The sequence below is a fragment of the Danio rerio genome, chromosome 3 (assembly GCF_049306965.1).
Source record: "Danio rerio strain Tuebingen ecotype United States chromosome 3, GRCz12tu, whole genome shotgun sequence".
NCBI classification, from domain to species: Eukaryota; Metazoa; Chordata; class Actinopteri; order Cypriniformes; family Danionidae; genus Danio; species Danio rerio.
This window is the reverse complement of record NC_133178.1, coordinates 11,886,875-11,901,122: the sequence shown is the minus strand read 5'-3', so window position 1 is coordinate 11,901,122 and position 14,248 is coordinate 11,886,875. Positions and strand designations below refer to the sequence as shown.

Sequence of the window (14,248 nt, the reverse complement as noted above, 5' to 3'; positions counted from 1 at the left end):
TCTCATTTTAGAATGAAGAAGTACGTCTGTATAAAATGATTAACAATGCTGTCATCAATGTTCAGCTGCAGAGTAAATGCCAAAATTGTGATTAGAAATAGTAGCTTTTGCAGATTACCCCTGGGATCCTCCAAATGAAATGCAAGGCTTTTTAAGACCTTTTTAATACCATTTCAAATTAAATTCAATGCCAACTTTGTACCTATTCCGACAGAATTATGAGAGGAAAATGCCAAATCTGTATACATATTAAACCCTAGAAAACAATTATGCACAAGTGGACTTGAATTAAATAAAATATTTTATTGAAATTATTTATTCATTTTCTTGTCGGCTTAGTACCTTTATTTATCCGGGGTCGCCACAGTGGAATGAACTGCCAACTTATTCAGCAGGTTTTTACGCAGCGGATGCCCTTCCAGCCGCAACCCAACTCTGGGAAACATCCACACACAGACATACACTATGGACAATTTAGCCTACCCAATTCACCTGTACTGCATGTCTTTGGACTGTGAGGGAAACCGGAACACCCGGAGGAAACCCACGCGAACGCAGGGAGAACATGCAAACTCCACACAGAAACGCCAACTGAGCCGAGGTTCGAACCAGCGACCCAGCAACCTTCTTACTGTTAGGCGACAGCATTACCTTCTGCCCCACTACGTTGCCAATTTCAATTATCAGTTATATTTAATACATACGCAACAGCATGGTCGTCCACCAAGTAGCGAATATGATGGTACAACTGTTTACTTTCGGCATCTTATTGAGACTCTGGTCAAATATGGCCACAAACCTGTTGGCCTTATTGACTTGGGCAGTCATTTCTTTAGATATAAAAAGAGCTAGTCCAAATTTAGTATAATATGCAGTTTTGTTGCTTCCACATGAGAATATAGCTGCAACCTCGTGGACAGGAAACATGGTTTTGAAAACATCTGTAATGTTCTCATTCGATTTGTAAAGCGGGTAGCACATCAATAGCACTGCTCGGCGATGTGCCGCGCCACACAGCGCACTGCATTTCAGAATTCTAAACATTTCTATAAGGGTACACACACTGGCGCCACAGGTTGGTCGCTGGCCCACCCATGACTCAGGACACTGTTCATATTTCTGCCGCAACCATCTGAATAGTTTAATTTTGAATAGCATACGAATGTGCGCGTCTGGTGTGTGATACTTCTAACTGTCATGTGCATGTCTTGTGACGGCGCTGAGCGATGCATTTTAGAGTGGTGCTCAGAGATTGTTTTAGGGACCCACATTACCCCAGCCTGCAGAGTTGGTGTTGAGCCACAGTAAGATAGGATGTTCTTTGATTGTGGTCGCAACACTTCTAATGTGGAAATTTCTTCATTACTGATAGCCAAAGCTGTTTCAGTAACCAAAGAGGTCTCCGGTGCACAGAAATAAAAGCTTTAGCTATAGTTCAATCAGGAAGACTGAGATGTCACGTCATTCATAATTATCTCGTCAGCCTATAACAACCAAGAAAGCCATATAAATAAGCCCATCTAAACCATCTGTTTCGCTTTACTCAGGTGACATTGTGGAAGTTTCCCTCCATCCTCCCCATCACCACCACCACCAGGTCAGCCTCGTCTCCACTCAAGGGGTTGGCTTCGCCCTGCCTTCATCTTTAGGCAGGATCTGCCAGCTCATCCAAATTTCTGCACTATAGACGGGGCTTACGCCAAAGGACTTTATGAAAGGACGGTAACGAACTCGCATTTATGCAAACAATTCACAATAAATGTTTAAACGTTAATCTGCCTCCTAAAGTCTTTCTGGTAGAACAGCACAATAGGTGGTTGGCGCTGATGAGCAGCACTACACGCGGTATGGAAGTTCAGGGCTTTAACACCCATCGTCGCTAGCTTAAAAGATTTCCGGCACCAACAGCAGTAGGCATTGCGGTCATTTCCTGGCACAGGCTTGACCCAAACGTATTTTGGATTCCTTGGCTACAGCAGATTAAACCGACACTTTCCAATTTTAGCCGACAAACTAGGCTACGACTATCTTGTTTAGTTCCTCACTTGCCTAGTAACCATAGTAAAGGGTGCACACGCTTCCGCGCTTTCTGCAATGATGTGAAACGCAAGGTGCACACGCTGCATGAATTTTTAATTAGCCTACATTAGTAACAGTTCATTTTGTTACAGTATTAACTTTATCCTAGAAAAGGCAAAAATAAAAGAATAAAATAACACCTTTGTAATGAAATCCAAATTCAAGGCTATTAAAGCCTTAATTTGAGATGATCAAGTTTAAGACTTTTTCAATGCTTTTAAGACCCCGCGGGTACATTGCTTTGTTTCCAAAAGGTGCCATGGGTCTGACAGCAAATGAGCACCATATTTGAAGTACATAAATGCTAAAAGCTACTGAATATTTCCAATACTTCCCCAATGGCAGGGAGTATTTTGACACTATGCTTTGTAAGTCGTGTAAAACTGATATCCCATTATATGCTTTTAAATTAAACTTCAAGAGTTCACACTTAGCTGATGATTGGTATTAAAGCTAATTTTGCATGCTGTCCTGGGAAAGAGCCCTGAGCTCATAAGATCCTCGAGCCCGTGGCTCCCTCCCGTTTGCAGGGTGAAAGGGGAGTTTGAGCTCAGGTAGGTCTCTCGAGAACCTTGTTTTCCCTGTGATAGATGTCAATGGTTACCGGTTTCCAACATTCTTCAAAATATTTTCTTTTGTGTTCGACAGAAAAAAACAAACCCAATTAAGGTTTATTACAACTTGAGGGTGAAAAATAAGGGGTGAAGTATCAATTTAAAACAACAAAATTTGCACTTGATAAACACTCTCTGGCCACTTTATTAGGTACACCTTACTAGTATTAAGTTGGACGCCCTTTTGCCTTCAGAACTGCCGCTATCCTTCGTGGAATAGATTCAACAAGGTACTGGAAATATTCCTCAAAGATTTTGGTCTATATTGACATGATAGCATCTCACAGTTGCTGCAGATTTGTCGGCTGCACATCCATGATGCGAATCTCCCGTTCCACCACATCCCAAAGGTGCTCTATTGGATTGAGTTCTGGTGACTGGGAAGGCCATTTGAGTACAGTGAACTCATTGTCATGTTCAAGAAAGCAGTCTGAGATGATTCACACTTTTTCATATGGTGCGTTTTCCTGCTGGAAGTAGCCATCAGAAGATGGTTACACTGTGGTCAAAAAGGGCTGAACATGGTCAGCAACAATACTTAGGTAGGTTGTGGCGTTGACACGATGCTAGTACTAATGGGCCCAAACCAAAGTGTGCAAAGAAAACATCCCACACACCATTACACCACCACCAGCCTGAACCGTTGATACAAGGCGGTATAGATCTATGCTTTCATGTTGTTGGCGCCAAATTCTGACCCTACCATCCGAATGTCGCAGCAGAAATCAAGACACATCAGACAGGCATCGTCTTTCCAATCTTCTATTGTCCAATTTTGGAGAGCCTGTGTTAATTGTAGCTTCAGTTTCCTGTTTTTAGCTGACAGGAGTGGCACTCTGTGTGGTCTTCTGCTGCTGTAGCCCATCTGCCTCAAGGTTTGATGTGTTGTGCTTTCAGAGATGCTCTTCTGCATACCTCGGTTGTAACAAGTGGTTATTTGAGTTACTGTTGCCTTTCTGTTGAACGAGTCTGGCCATTCTCTATCAACATCAACAAGGCATTTGCGCTCGTAGAACTGCCACTCAATGGATATTTTCTCTTTTATGATGCTCAGTTTGAACTGCAGCAGATCGTTTTGACCATGTCTATATGCCTAAATGCTTTGAGTTACTGCCATCTGATTGGCTGATTAAAAATTTGCGTTAACAAGCAGTTGGACAGGTGTACCTAATAAAGTGGCCGGTGAGTGTAAACAAGTGTGGATGCTAATAAAAGAGCTGTTTGCTGCACTACAGTGGCAATGTGCAGTAACAAAACATTTGGTTAAAATTGAGTTAAAGCCTAAAATAAGGATTATGACATCTGTCTTGTACAAAGACGCTTCAATTTTGTCTAATTTCAGAGGTAAAACCACATCATCTGTTCCTGAGGGTACATTTATAATCTAAAAAAAAAGTTGTGGTAAATTCAACAAGGTACTGGAAATATTCCTCAGAGATTTTGGTCTATATTGACATGATAGCATCTCACAGTTGCTGCAGATTTGTCGGCTGCACATCCATGATGCGAATCTCCCGTTCCACCACATCCCAAAGGTGCTCTATTGGATTGAGTTCTGGTGACTGGGAAGGCTATTTGAGTACAGTGAACTCATTGTCATGTTCAAGAAAGCAGTCTGAGATGATTCACACTTTTTCATATGGTGCGTTTTCCTGCTGGAAGTAGCCATCAGAAGATGGTTACACTGTGGTCAAAAAGGGCTGAACATGGTCAGCAACAATACTTAGGTAGGTTGTGGCGTTGAAACGATGCTAGTACTAATGGGCCCAAAGTAGGGCTGCACGATATATCGTTTCAGCATCGAAATCGCGATGTGCGCATCCGCGATAGTCACATCGCAGGAGGGTGCGATGCAAAGCAAAAAAAAAAACAAAAAACAAAAAATTATATATATATTATGGGTGGAGCCGAACCGGAATACGGTATTCGGAAAAGCAGGAATAGCTTGTTTTTACGAATACTTATTTCAAACAATACTTGATAAATTAGTTGTATTTGGGAACAAGAAAAACATTATATCAAAAAGCTGCGTTTCCTCATGAGACCACAGTGCATGCCCACGTGAGTGAGTGAGTGAGTGAGTGAGACGTTCAGGAGTCGGTGGGCGGGGTGGGGCCGGGGTAAGGAGACTGAGCAGGCTGCTTCTCTATACAGCAACAGAGAAGGCTTGGCAGAGCGAAAAATACTTTTCTGCATTACTATTTTTGTTTATTTTATCATACTAAAATAACATGTGACAGAAGTTCACTCAAAAGTGAAAGTTCTTTCTGTTATTAATCACTAACATTCCCGTCAATCCTACTACTTTCAGAACATAAATTTTGATATTTTACCATACCAACTAAACAAGGTTATTTGCTTTTTTTTAAAAAGCTTTTGTTTTTATTCGATTTTTACATTTTCTGTGCATTCGACCAGAGCAAAGTTTCCATGAACTCCAATGCAAATCCTTTACTAATAAAAATAAAACAACTGTTTGAGCAAATACTGAATTCAAAACCACACAAGCGCAATTTAAACTATCAAAGACAAAAATTATGAAGAATTTAGACAAACTTCTTTATATTAAAGATCATATTGGGCAGCACGGAGATGAAGTGAGTAGCACAATTGCCTCACAGCAAGAAGGTCACTGGTTCCAGCCCTGCCTAGGTCAGTTGGCAATTCTGTGTGGAGTTTGCATGTTCTCCCTATGTTCGTGTGGGTTTTCTCTGGGTGCTCCAGTTTCCCCCACAAGTCCAAAAAACATATGGTACAGTTGAATTGGGTAAGCTAAATTGTCCATATGTGTGTGTATGGATGTTTCCCAGTGATGGGTTGCAGCTGGAAGGGCATCTGCGTAAAACATATGCTGGGTAAGTTGGTGGTTGATTCCGCGGTGGAGACCCCTGATTAATAAAGGGATTAAGCCGAAAAGAAAATGAATGAATGAATGAATGAATTCAGTATGTAGTTAAACATGCATTGTTTACATTGTTTCACAAAAAGATCAGCTCTTCGACCACAGATTAACGAATGCTTATGAATTCCGAGAATGATAGTTTTTTTTTTTTTTGCTAATTATTACTTTACTTCAGTTATTTTTGCAGTAAATGTTGTTAGTTTCGTTTAGTTTTAGTTCTTCATTAATTGTGAATTATTTATTTTATTTCAGTTAACGAAAATGGAGGTTGACCCTGGAGTTTTAGACTTATAGTTTCAGTTTTCGTTTACAAAAATAACCTAGCAACCAAGGCCTGGGCTTGTTGTAACCTACCACAAAAGCTGAAGGCCAGTTGTTCATAGTGAAACAGTGAAATTGCTGAACCCTTTACGACGTGACTCATAGAGTGAAATATTATTGTCACCTAAAAGTCGAGTTGTTTGGCCGGTAAACTGAGGTGTGAAGCAGCAGGGTGTGACCGGTCCCTTCCCGCGGTCTCAAACTCTTGCTCGGCCACTGACCGGCCGGTTTTCCAGTCTCTGTCGTCGAGCTCGTGTCCTTATTTGGCTCTGGTTGAGTGAATGGAGAACAGAGAGAGTTTCCTCCTGACTGTGACTCACTGGTGACTCACGCGCATGCTAACAAAACACTGCGTCGCCATGGGGACGTGCGCCGACTCCCGCCCTTCGGCCAGTTCCCGCCATTCACCACCGAGAGTATGGCAGACAGAAGGAGAGCTTCAGAGAACATGGTGGTAATTTCTGCCACACTCACGCACACAAAACAACAACACAAACTTATTCAAACTGATTAGCCAATCACGTTTTAACAAACCTGACTATCTATCTATCTATCTATCTATCTATCTATCTATCTATCTATCTATCTATCTATCTATCTATCTATCTATCTATCTATCTATCTATCTATCTATCTATCTATCTATCTATCTATCTATCCAGCTTACAGTTTTTCTCAGTCGCTTTGGTGCATTTCTCACAACACTAGTGCATTTTTGCACAACAGTTAATGCATTTCTCAAAACAATTAGTACAAACTGCAAAACCTAGTTGATAACCTGCAAAAGCGTGTTACTTGTACAAAATAGATAGCTCATTCCTCAAAAGCAAGTATTCATGTCAATCAAAGTGTCAGTGTCATCAAGATGAATAGTCCTGACACCATTGTATATGAACAAGATGGTCAAATGGCTTTGTCGTGTTTTCATTATGACAGTTTACTCTTTTAATGTTTTCCAATGTAAAAAAAAGTCAGATTGTGGTGACACGTCCTGAAAATGATCAAGACAGCACTATGTACTATATATACTATATACTATATACTATTTGCACAGCCATTTGAAAACTACAGTAAACCTAGACATCACTGCATTTAGTGAGGTATCTGAGTACAAGACACTGAATATGTATGTGTAACATTTTTACTGCATTTGCTCTTTGCCATTCTAATTTATTCACAGCATTATTTACAACAAACATAAACTTCCTTTGGGTAGAGCTGTGCACAACTGTAGGCAATATTGCAGTACATATTAGTACTGAACCTACAACATACGCAGGCCTGTAAATCATTCATGCACATCCAGACATTCCTGTCTGTCTGGCCACATAGTTTCATCTACATCACAGCAAACATCATCTCTTGCAATGCAGCAAGGAAAGTATCTCCTCGAGTGGCGTGTCCACCCTCTGCAGGACTCTGCTGTGATGTCATCACATGCTGCATCCATGGCCACTAGCTGGGCCATTTGGGCATTTGGATGTGACGGAGGCCAGCTCGTGAAGTGCTGTGCAGGTAAACCTCACTCCTCTGAACTCTAAAGGTGCTCTAGCGACAGATACTAGAGACAATGGTCTTCAGCCTCCTTGTTAAAGCTACCGACTCCCATTCGGAAGGTCGCCGGCTCGATACTAGCTCGGGGCGGGTTGGCTGCAAAGGACTGACGGGGTTACATGGATGCCAGCCATATAGCTTCCACCTCCAGGAAGAGAAAAACATCTCTACTGGATTTAAGAATGGTGAGTAGGGAGGGAGATATTCCACCAGCATCCTGTTATGTGTTGCAACCCACTGTCTGACAACATCTGAGTGAAAAAAATATAAATAAATAAATTGCTTGATAGATTTTGACAACTAGTTCATCATTCTTGTATGTAATGACTCAAGTAATGAAATGAGGACTATTAGTTTTATATGGGATGACTATTTAGCATTCACAGGTTTAGTTGGTTTTGACTGACATGACATACTGTAAGCAAATCATAATGTTATAAAACAGCAGAGAGTTGAATGAAAGCAATTGATGCATGTCTAAAAGCATTTGCAATTTGTTGGAAGGAATGAGAAACTGCTACTTTGGTGTGCACAAATGACTAATTGTTTTGAGACATGCATTAACTGTTGTGCAAATGCAAATAGTGTTGTGAGAAATGCACCAAAGCCACTGAGAAAAACTGTAATTAAATATGCCAAATCTTTAAAAATGGTCAAATAAAATATAAGGATGTTTGAATATATGGACGTTTTGTCATTTCTAAAGGGGATCCTGTCCGTCATTGCTGTGATGATGAACCACATCTGCGGTTTCTCTGCAAGCAAGTGTGAACTTGAGGAATTCATGCAACCACTAAAAGTAAGAGCTGCTGATTAAAACACACTGAGCAAAAGTAAAGTCAGATTAGTTAGCTGAACATTTGAGCACAAATATAAACAGGTGATTTCATGCAACAATAAGGATGATTTTAAAACAATGTTGATTTTCTATACATGCACACACACAGTCGTCGGCCACTTTATTAGGTACACCTTACTAGTACCGGGTTGGGCCCCCTTTTACCTCTGAAATTTTGCTCCATGTTGACATGATGGCATCCAATTTTGGTGAGTCTGTGTGAATTGTAGCCTCAGTTTCCTGTTCTTAGCTGACAGGAGAGGCACCCGATGTGGTTTTCTGCAGCTGTAGCCCATCCGCCTCATGGCCGGATGGTGTGTTCAGAGATGCTCTTCTGCATACCTCTGCTGCCTTTCTATCAGCTGGAACCAGACTGGCCATTCTGCTCTGACCTCTGTCATCAACAAGGCATTTGCGGCCACAGAACTGCCGCTCCCTGAATATTTTCTCTTTTTTTGGACCATTCTCTGTAAAACCTAGAGATGGTTGTGCGTGAACATCCCAATTGATCAGCAGTTTCTGAAATACTCAGACCAGCCCGTCTGGCACTAACAACCATGCCACATTCAAAGTCACTTAAATCAGTTTTCTTTCCCATTCTGATGCTCGGTTTGAACTGCAGCAGATCGTCTTGACCATGTCTACATGCCTAAATGCATTAAGTTGCTGCCATGTGATTGGCTGATTTGCGTTAAGGAGACCGGTGCTGCGAAATTGGAAGAACTCAGATACTCCCTCTTTTAAGGATTGGATTGAGCTGATGACTTCTACTGCATCATATAAACATATGTTGGCAAGACTTCAGGACTCCACCCATACTTTTAATCAGAAATGGGGTAGCTTTTTGCAGTATTTGGAGAGCACATAAAAGGAAATTTGAAGGGTTGTCATTTTGACTGTATGTTGTATTTTATTATTTATTTTATATTTGTTATCATTTTTGTTTTGCTATTATTTTTATTATAATTTGTTTACATTATTTTCATGTTTAATGTTCATTTTGTGTTGTGAATTTCATGCTGTGTGGGGTATAAAAGTTCAAAATAAAATAAAAAAGTTCAAATTTGTGTTAAGAAGCAGTTGGTTGGTGCCAATAGCCTAGTGGTTAGTGCGTCGGCACATAGTATCCATGTGCTAGCAGCTATCCAAGTTTGATTCCCGGCTCGAGGTCCTTTGCCAATCCTGTCTCTGCTCCCCACACTTTTTCTGTCCGTCAATCTCCACTGTCCTATCAATAAAGGTGAAAACCCCTTAAAAAATAATTATAAAAAAAAAGCAGATGGACAGGTGTACCTAATAAAGTGGCCGCTGAGTGTATATACTGTAGTACACTCAAAAAACAGCGCTTGCTGTTTGTTCAAACTACTAATTTAAAATCAGCCAAAACAACACAATTCTTGAGGTTTTGGGGGGACAACTTGATTTTTTTATGTTCAATCCACTTAAATATGCAAAAACTATATATATGCACGATATATAATAGAAATATATATTAAACAATATACAGTCGGTCAGAATTATTAGCCTTTCTCTACACATTTCTAAACATAAAAGTTTTAATAACTCATTTCTAACAACTGTTTTATTTTATCTTTGCCATGATGACTACATAATATTTTACTAGATATTTTTCAAGACACTTCTATACAGCTTAAAGTGACATTTAAAGGCTTAACTAGGTTAATTAGGGTAACTAGACAGGTTAGGGTATTTAGGCAAGTTATTGTAAAAGATGGTTTGTTCTGTAGACTATCGGAAAAAATATGTTGCTTAAAGAGGCTAATAATTTTGACCTAAAATGTTTTATTCTAGCCGAAATAAAGCAAATAAGACTTTCTCCAGACGAAAAAATATTATCAAACATACTGTGAAAATTTCCTTGCTCTGTTAAACATCATTTGGGAAATATAAAAAAAAAATTCAAAAGGGTATAATAATTCTCACTTCAACTGTATACACACACACACACACACACACACACACTGTAAATTAATGTGTGTGTGTGTGTGTGTGTGTGTGTGTGTGTGTGTACTGCATCATGTACCCAAACAAATATGTTTTTTTTTCTGTTCTGCAGTCAAAGCCTCGAGGGCTGAAACATGTTCTTGTGATGCATTACACTGTTAGACAAGCATGACAGTAAACTGCTTTTTTATTATCTTCTTTACAGCTCTTGCCGCAGGTCCTTCAGTCTTAAGCACATTTCTCAGGGACTACATGAGGTATTTATGCTGTTCAGCCAAAGACATAATTAAAGGGAAATATGTAAAAGGGGAAATGAAAATTCTCTCATCATTTAATCACTTGTCACAAAGCTAAACATCTTCTTGTTCAACACAAAAAAGATATTTTGAAAAATGCTGGAAACCGGTCACTATTGACTTCCATAGTATTTGTTTTTGTTATGGGTGTCATTTCTTTGGAACGTTCTTCAGAATATCTTCATTTGTGTTCAACTGTTTGAAGTTTAGAAGCACTTGAATGTCCCTAGTTTCACGTTAAAACTGAAAAAAGAGCGACCCTTTTCAAAAAGGCCGTATGTGGCATTAATCAGGTCACAGTGGTTCACTGTGACATCAGGTTTTTGATGTTGGTCTGCATTATCTTTTATGATAAGGTTTCTGTATAAAATCTGTCCCGAGTGCAAACAGACACTCCAAATATCTTTTATTGCTCATCTAGGGTGTGATGGATGCAAAGACAATTCCTGTAGTGTCTCAGAATGACTGAACGTCTGCAGTTGACATGAAAAAGCGAACGAAAGTGAGGTGTGAATGGAGGAGGGTTTCTGTGACATATGAGGTGAGAAGTGCAGAATATGCAGAGATACCGCTGCTGCTATTGCAAAGAAAGAAAAGTATTATTATTGCGGGCTGTTAGTAGCATTATTTATACTAATGCCTTTGAATGTAGTCAGGAATTTCATTGTAAAACCCAGGGATATTTCACCCAAACTTGAATATTTTCCTCTCCCTCTTGTGGCACCAAATTGAGTTTCTTTCTTGTGTTGAACACACATGATACTTTGAAGAACGCTGTAAACCTGTAACCATTGACTTCCATATAAACAAATATTATGGAAGTCAATGGTAACAGGTTATTAACATTTTTCAAAATATCTTAATTTTTACTCAACAGAATTAAGTAACCCATAAAGCTCAGTCATTTTTGATTGAACTTTCTTTAAGAGTCATTTTGATGTAAGATATTACTGTAGTTGTTACATCTTTTGTTTCTTTAAAACTTTTAGTCGTTTTGCTGCTTTTTCTTGTAATTTTAGCACATTAAGTTCAACCAACTGAAAATGAAGAATATTTCCTTTTTTAAAGTTTAAGTTTTATTTCAAGAAACTACTTAAAAGTTGAAACCATGTCCTAACTGCATCATTTCCATGTTAAAAGGAGTTTTTGACCTAAATCCATCTGCGATGGAAGTTTTTATTTTAGAAACGGTTTCTCTTTCTGCAACATTGCAGCTGAACAACTCCAGACATCAAGGATCACCTCAGATGCGGATATGTGCTTTATTCAGTGTTAAATATTACCATTATGAAAATAAATATAAAAAATTCTGAAGCGTAACATGAAATTCTGGGTTATTTAAACCCAAATTGGGTAAAATATGGACTAATTCAAACACAAGCTATGTTTCCATCCAAAAATGCTTATAAACTTTATGCGCAAAACTGGATTATCGCTTAAAAGTTGTGCGAATGAAGCATCGTTTCCATCCAACGAGTCAAAGCGAACAAAATCGTCACTTCCTGATTAACTGGCGCCAAATATCAACAGTAAAAACTGCATTTGCTGCAATAGGAGAAGCTGCATCAATCTTTTCTAAATGAATGCGCCTCAGAAGACAATCCTGACAAGCAGTGAGCGCGCAGTGGCGGTTGAAGGTGTCAGACGCGGAGCACAGGCGCTCTTGATTCTGGAGGTCATTAATAATATAATAACATTAATACTGAAATGGTTAGGCGTTTTATAATGACCAAAACAACATTTCAGATGTTTTATGATGTGCTCAGCCAGACGTTTTATCCATTCACACACATTTTAAGCATCACATGATCTCGTTCAACAAAATCACATGACCTTTTTTAATGCGCAAGTTGGAGTTTGTGCGGTGAAAGTGGTTCCATCGCAGTTCATGCGCATCTTTTCTTATCGAATAAAACGTTTATCCTACCCGGTTTTTTATGCGCATTTTCAAAATTTATGCACATCATGGCGTTTCCACCAACTGTTTTTTAAGCGCATTTGCAAAATGCGCATAAAATAGGTGGATGGAAACATAGGCTAGCTATTGGCTTATTAATTTAATAATAATAAAATAATCCAGCAGTTTGATTAGTTCCTATATGGGTTTCTGTGGCATATGAAGGGAGAAGTGCAGAATATGCAGATACTGCTTCTCTTGCAAAATAATAATAACAACAAATATTTTTGTGGTCTGTTATTAGAATTATTTTAACTAGTGCTTTTAAATGTGGTCAGAAATTTAGTACATTTCATTGCATAACCCAGTAATAGTTCACCTAAAAATCAACATTTTACTCTCTCTCTCTCTCTCTCTCTCTCTCTCTCTCAAGCTGTGCCAAATTGAGTTTCTTCACAAAAGGAGATATTTTAAAGAACGCTGTAAACATAAACTTCCATACAAACAATTATGAAAGTCAATAGTAACAGGTTGTTAACATTTTTTAAAATATATTATTTTTTCGCTCAACAGTAAGTATCTCATAAAGGTTTGAATAATTTTTGGATGAACTTCCTTTAGAGTCATTTTGGTATACAACACTAAGATATCACTGTAGTTTTAAAATAATGTTTTTTTTATTTAAATCAAACTTATAGCCATATCTTTACTTAACTCGATGCTGTGATAACAGCTGTCTTTTCCATGTTAAAATTAGTTTTTGACCGTAATCCATCCGCGATGGCAACAATTACCTCAGAAGTTGATATGTGCTTTATTCAGTGGTAAATATTACCAGTATGAATATGAATACCGTGTTACGTGGCAAAAGGTTTTAAGGATTTAAAAATTTAGGAAATCTGAGGGCCCCTGATAAATACCTAGAAATATAAATTATACCCATAAATTATATAACATCATTTTCTATGATATTTTGCATGGTAAGGGTCTAACAAATAAAATTTTGACATAATTATGTCACATGTTAGCCCCAATCATGGAGCTGTCCAGTAGTCAAAGCAGGTAAATATTTAGTTTTAAAATAAAATAGTTTCTTTATTGTTTTAGTTGGGAATTCATTTTATGAAAATCCTTAACGAAACAAATCATTTAAAAATGTAGTAATTACATTACAATAAAATTTATATAAATAAAATGTATAAATAATAAATAAAAGTATAAAGGGTGCATTTTAGGCCTGTTGGCCTCCATAGCTGGAAATGCTTAGGGCCCCCAAATCACTTAATCATATTCTGCATGTAACATGACACGTAAATGCTGGCTTATTTATTTCCAAATTAGGTAAAATATGGACTTAGCCAAACATTGGGATAAATTTGGTCATTCATTCATTCATTTAATTATTTTCTTTTCGGCTTAATCCCTTTATTAATCAGGGGTCGCCACAGCGGAATGAACCGCCAACTTATCCAGCACAAATGTTTTCTGCAACGAATGCCCTTCCAGCTTCAACCCAGTACTGGGAAACAGCCATACACTCATGCTAAATTTGGTCATATTCATTTAATTAAAAAAATTAACCAAGCAGTTGGGTTAGTTCCTATTACATCCAGAATTGGGTTAAAATAACCCGGCATTTAGAGTGTACACTTTAATTCTCTATTTTATATATATATATATATATATATATATATATATATATATATATATATATATATATATATATATATATATATATATATATATATATATATATATATATATAATTTTAAAAATGCTTGG

The 14,248-nt window shown here is 38.2% G+C and overlaps 1 long non-coding RNA gene across 1 annotated transcript in view; it reads right to left on the bottom strand.

Moving 5' to 3' along the window:
* Positions 1–6,245, bottom strand: part of LOC137490489 (uncharacterized) — a 43,749-nt gene extending 37,504 nt beyond the window's left edge. The window contains exon 1 of the long non-coding RNA XR_011010002.2: positions 6,041–6,245. This is a non-coding gene — a long non-coding RNA (uncharacterized lncRNA). The remainder of the gene's footprint in view (positions 1–6,040) is intronic.
* Between the last annotated feature and the right edge of the window lie 8,003 nt (positions 6,246–14,248).